Genomic DNA, 5,727 nt, shown 5'->3' on the forward strand with positions numbered 1-5,727 from the left:
ATGGCTGGATTGAACTAAAACTTTGAAAACAACCGAAACCAGTTAAACTGTTGACAACAATTCAGAATGGCTTAAAATGGAAATATGTGGTAAAGTTTTCTAAAATAAGCTAATCAGTTAGAAATGGAAAAAGGCCAGATTAGACAGCTATGTCATCTTAGATTACGCACTCCAGATATCTTCTGTTTGGAAAAACACAAAACGTTTTTTTCCCTTCAGTTTGTTGGTTGTTGCGACTGCTCCAACAGTCTCCTCACCCCCTCTTCCTCTAGAACCCCCCCTTCCTGCCCTCTTGCCCTCTTGCCCCACTACACTTCTTAAACAGCTTGACTGGCTTTTAGTTACTTGAGTAAGTCTCATCCTATTTGCTGGATTAGACATTCTGACTGTTTGTAGCCAGCTGGAACGTTCCAGAGCTTTCACACTCTGAACGCTGGCTTTATATCAGTGTGTGTTTGTGTGTGTGTGTGTGTGTGTGTGTGTGTGTGTGTGTGTGTGTTTACATTGGTAGGTTGAACTAGCACCTCATTAGCATTAGCATTAATCCTGTGTTAGCAACAGATGATGAGATAACTCACGCCGTTGTGGAGCTGCTGTCTCGCTATCAACTGTTAGCTTTAGCATTAGCATTATCGAAAGCTGCTGTCTGCTCTTTCAGCAAGCTCTTGTTTACTTGAGTGTGAAAGCATGTGTGTTTACATAGTAAATTTTACTCGCATTTGAAAATTTATTTAGCACTTTAGAATAGTGCAGCACAAAGTGTTCTACAGAGTAAAAACTGAATAAAAACAGAGGGATACCCACCCACCCTGCAGATCATATATACACACACCAAATCTACAATTCTACACTTTCATTTAGCAAACACTTTTGTCCAAAGCGACGCCCAACACAAGCAAGAATTCAGACATAAGGAAAAACCGTTAGTAAGTGCAAAAAGTGCATCAAATCTGATTTCTGCTGCTTACGTTTTTACCGTTTTCAGTCTCCACAGAGATCCGACTGACTAAAAACACATCAGTGATGTTTCTCTACATGTTCTGACTGTTCATAAGTTTAATGTCAATATGTTACAACATTTAAAAAGGAATAAAAGCTGTTTTCATAAAGGCAGGAACGGTTCTGGATCCACCCTACTGGATGGTGTCCTCAGGGCCTGGAGCCAAATCCTCTGTGGATCAATATTTTATTTTGGCTGTTTTTGTCACGCGAGAAGATTTTTCAGAAAGACAGTATACTTTATCAATCTCCTTGACTTGATTCATTTCTCCTCATTCTGGGGTAAATAATAAGGATAAAGAGACCCAAAGCACTGATCTGCCCATTGTGGGAATCAAACCTGTAAACTTCTGATCTTAAGGCTACTTCTGTGTTCTCGAGGCCACCATGACACCTTAAGCCACAGCCCATTGTGGGGTTTGAACCCTCAACCCTGACATTAAGAGTCTGCTGAGTTTGGGCTTCCTTTTAATGCTGGTTTAAAAGTCACTGAAAGACGGTAAAATGGATAAAACAATGAAAAACTGCGTAAAGCCAAATGATCAAAGCACAAAAGCAAGACTTTCCAGTAAAACTGAAAGTACAAACAAACAAACAGACAAAAAAAGACATTAAAAGCTAACATGCTAATGGGGCTAAAACAGACTTAAACCCATCACCTTCTGATTATCACCCCACATCTTGTCATTTTTGTTGTTTTCCTGACGCCACATAATGTCACTTTTCTGACATGTTAGTAATGACATTATAATGTTTCATGTTGTGGTCAAGAGATAATTTCTCTGTCCGTACAAAATGTCCAAAGTCCAGTGAGCTCTGCGATTAAAGAGCGGGAGGTTGATGAACCTTAACGTCAGACGTGACGCACATGAAACGTAACTGGTTCCAAGTTCTGTCTTTAGCACTGAGTGAAAAAAAACTGTAAATCCACCAGTATGAGTCTTGGCTGACCACCACAAACACTTTACAGGTGTAAATCCACAATCTGCTCCTGATTCTAACTGACACAACATGAGGGAGAGAAGAATAAACCCTGAATAAACCCGAGTCGCTCATACCTGCCGCAACTGTTTGCTCTTTTTTTTTTCCCTTCTCCTTTCTGTTTGCTTAACCCATAAAAACACGAGGGGGTCGGAGTGCGTCACCCCTTCTCAAGGCCGTCCGCCAACTCTGCCGTCAACAGAGGTCAGGTGTCGACTCTCCTTTCCTCACACCTCCGCTCTGACCGATCGGAGCTCACGGACGAGTCTTCAATCAGCTGATATCTGATCGGACGGCGGTCAGCTGCTTCTGTCTGAAATACTTCATGGTGATGTGGAAGAAGAGAGCTCAGACTAGACCTGTACCATCACACAACAGAGAACCGATCAGAAAAACCTGTAAACACAACACAGCTGGCCTAATAGCTAGCAAGAGACGAGAATGGTAGCTGGATGAAGATTGGTGGAGGCTAGTGAGCGCAGGAAGACAGCATTAGTAGCATTAGGTTCGTTGTCTTAATCAACAAGGCAACTGTCATGATGGTTTCTGTTGAAGCATCGCTTCAAGAACAAAGTCCTGAGTTCATATTCCTGAAAGCTTTGCTCCATTGGCAGAGTCTTGGATGTACGCTGGGCAGCCGGTAGCTTTCAGACTGCTGGACGTCCCTGGGAGTTCATGTTCAGCGCTTTAGAAGCAAAGCAAAGTGGGGAGTGTCGCTCTTCAGCCCTGAAAACCAAGCAAACCTGAGGTCTGTCCATCCAGGCCACTTCTTATGAAGTCTAAACGCTTGTCTAGTGAAGATGAAGCCATCACGGACCTCAGCAGCCTTCAACAGAGGAAGTGGCCATCGAAACAGCAAAACAAACAAAAAACAAAGATTGAAAGTGGCTAAATAGATTAAAACAGCCAAAGTAGGTTAAATTCTAACAACTGAAATTGTTAAAAAGTATAAATGAATAAACTGCTAATAGCCAAAATGGCAAAAACAGCAAAAACTCTTATGGTGCGTTCACACCCGACACGTCGCAAGCGTCGTGAGCGGCGCTTTTCTATGCAAAGTCTATGGTGGACGAGCGTCGTGGAGCGGCGGGCGGCGGGGCAGCGCGTCAGGAGCGTCGACTTTCAAGCGTTTCGAGCGTCGACGCCCACAACGTGCGTCCCCGGCGTCAGGAGCGTCGTGAGCGTCGCTTTTTGAGAGTTGGGAAAACTGAACTTTCGACACGCTGCCGCTGGGCGTCAACCAATCAGAGACGATCCCTCCGGTGCTACGTCACTACGAGTGATCCGAGCACCGATGCGGGCCAGCCAGTGTTGCCAACTTGATGGCTTTCTCGATAAATCTGGCGACTTTCCAAAGCCTCTTGGCGACTTTTTTTTTTGTCAAAAGCAACTAGCGACAAATCTAGCAACCTTTTCTGGTGCTCTGGAGACGTGACAGGACGTCTCGTTGCTGTCGTCAATGAGCAGCGGGTGCTGCGTGAGCCCCTCCCCCGTCCCAAAGCACTCATAAGTAGTCAGTCTCAGCAGCGCCCCCTGCTGCAGTCAGAACAGAGAGGAGCAGACCAGACAATAGCCACTTTTCCGACGACGACGCGGTCTAGCTTTATTTAACAAATAAAGCCGAGCCGCTCTCCTGATGCGATCCGCCATAGCTGGAAACAGAAATCAGCCTCCCGCGCGCCAATTAACTGACGCGCGTCAAGAGCGTCACGAGCTTGGTGACCACCTGGTGTCAAGCGTCGTGCTTGAAGCGTCACAAGCGTCAGCTTCGAGGCGTCCCAAGCGTCGACGACGCCCGCGACGCGTCCGGTGTGAACGCACCATTAAAAATGGCAAAAGAGGAAAAAAACAGCCAAAGGGATTGAATAACATTATTAGACATTTTAGCCATTAAGTCATCATCATAAGTGAAAACAGCAACAAAACACCAGGATGACGGAGCAGAAATGTCAGCTGAGGACGGCTAATAATGTGGTTTAACTGATTTATTGAAGCTCGCAGTCATTTGGGAGGAATGAAAGTATTTCAGCTTCAGTCTTTGGTTAAAATATTAACTTAGTGGAGAAACAAGATGTTACGGCGACTTCCGAGAAAAACTGTAATGGACAGCTGTCGTCATGTAACCTCAGCGTTTCCTGCTCGTGCCTGTAAATGATGTCTAAAATAAGCCCGGATGAATAAAACTCTCAGGTTTCAGGCGCTCGACCGCGACCTTTTGCTGCTGCAATCTGTGACATCGTTAAAAAAAAAAAAAAAAAAAAAAAAGAAGCAATAAATTAAGTCATCAGCACCTTTGTTTTCCAGCAGCACGTCGGTCCAAGATCCTCCGGCTTCTGCAGCACAGAGGCTGCAGTGTTCAACACGGCTCCCAGTCCTGCATCTGTAGTCTTAATCCAAACCATTAGTGGGCAACCAGAACAAAGCTCTGCCTTTGTTCAAACCCCAAAACAGGGGGATTGAATATCCCCTCCGTCCGGCCTCCGCTGCCATCTCAACACGGTGAGGCTCAGCTCGGAGCTGCCAGGTTGTGACTCCATGGCTGTGAGTTACGTCTCGGACGTCTTCAGAGACTCCAGTGATGAGGAGAGACCCGCTGATTAAACGACGGGTAAGAGGAGGATCGTCAGACTGCTTCGGACGGAGTGAGATAATCACTCCTGATTGGATTTGAGGGAATTCACCAAGAAATACAGACGATAACGTCAGCTCACACCGCTGTTAATGTCATGAGGATGGGCAGAACCAACCGGGTCTTCAGTGGATGGTTCCATCCGAAACACCGGGTCTCCTTACAGCTGCTAGGTTCATTCAAAGCTGGACTGCAAGTTTCTTCCACAGTGATGAATTCTGCATCAAAATATTGACCAATGGATCGATTTATCCTGTGGAAAATGTTTTATTTTTATTATACTATTCAGTTTTGACCTAATCTTCAGCGTTAGCATTAGCTTAGCATTAAAGGCCTTGACGCTGGAGATGATTTTTAACAATCACCAACAAAAAATCAATGTGTTTGATCATTAAATCAGATGGAAACTTGATTTAAATGTTAGTTAACTGAAAGGTTTGAAGGATGAGGAAAAACATCTGCGCCTACTGCTGACAGTCCTGAAGTATTGTATAGTAGTTACATAAAAACACTAATAATGTGTATTTTTTTTTCAATCACTAAGCAGTAAAGTGCCTCCATCCATCTCAGATCAAGTTAAAAAAAACCCACTGATATATAGTTACAATTTAAGAAATATGCTTGAAAATACAAGTTTCACGTGGGAGAAGTGTGTTTATGTGTAAAAGCAGTAAATCAACATTACAATACACTCTCAGTTTGAGGGGGAAAAAAAAGAAAAAAGAAGCAGTGATTCAGTGGTGATAAGTAGTGAAAGTGGTGTTTTAAAGGATTCTGAGTCACGCTCCGGGGGAGACGTGACGTAGGTTTGCACAGCGTGTGATTGTGGCCCGTTTGGCCTGGTCTTCCTCCGTGTTTCTGCCTCCTCTCGGCTGCTGCGGCGGCACAACAACAAACAGAAGCTGCACTTTTACGGTCCTGCAGCGGCCCGGTGACGCGAGCGCATGGACAGAGAGCGCACAGTGCAGCTTCTGTTTGAAGTCCATCCTCTGGAAAACCTCTCTTCAGTCGTTGATCTGCTCTCACGATCGCTGTTGAGTCACGTTTCGACCCAGTCCTGACATCCTCCGAGCGGACCGTCGTCTCTCCTGCGAACCTGAAGGCTCCGTTTGTACAAA

The sequence above is a fragment of the Salarias fasciatus genome, chromosome 20 (genome assembly GCF_902148845.1).
Source record: "Salarias fasciatus chromosome 20, fSalaFa1.1, whole genome shotgun sequence".
Taxonomy (NCBI): domain Eukaryota; kingdom Metazoa; phylum Chordata; class Actinopteri; order Blenniiformes; family Blenniidae; genus Salarias; species Salarias fasciatus.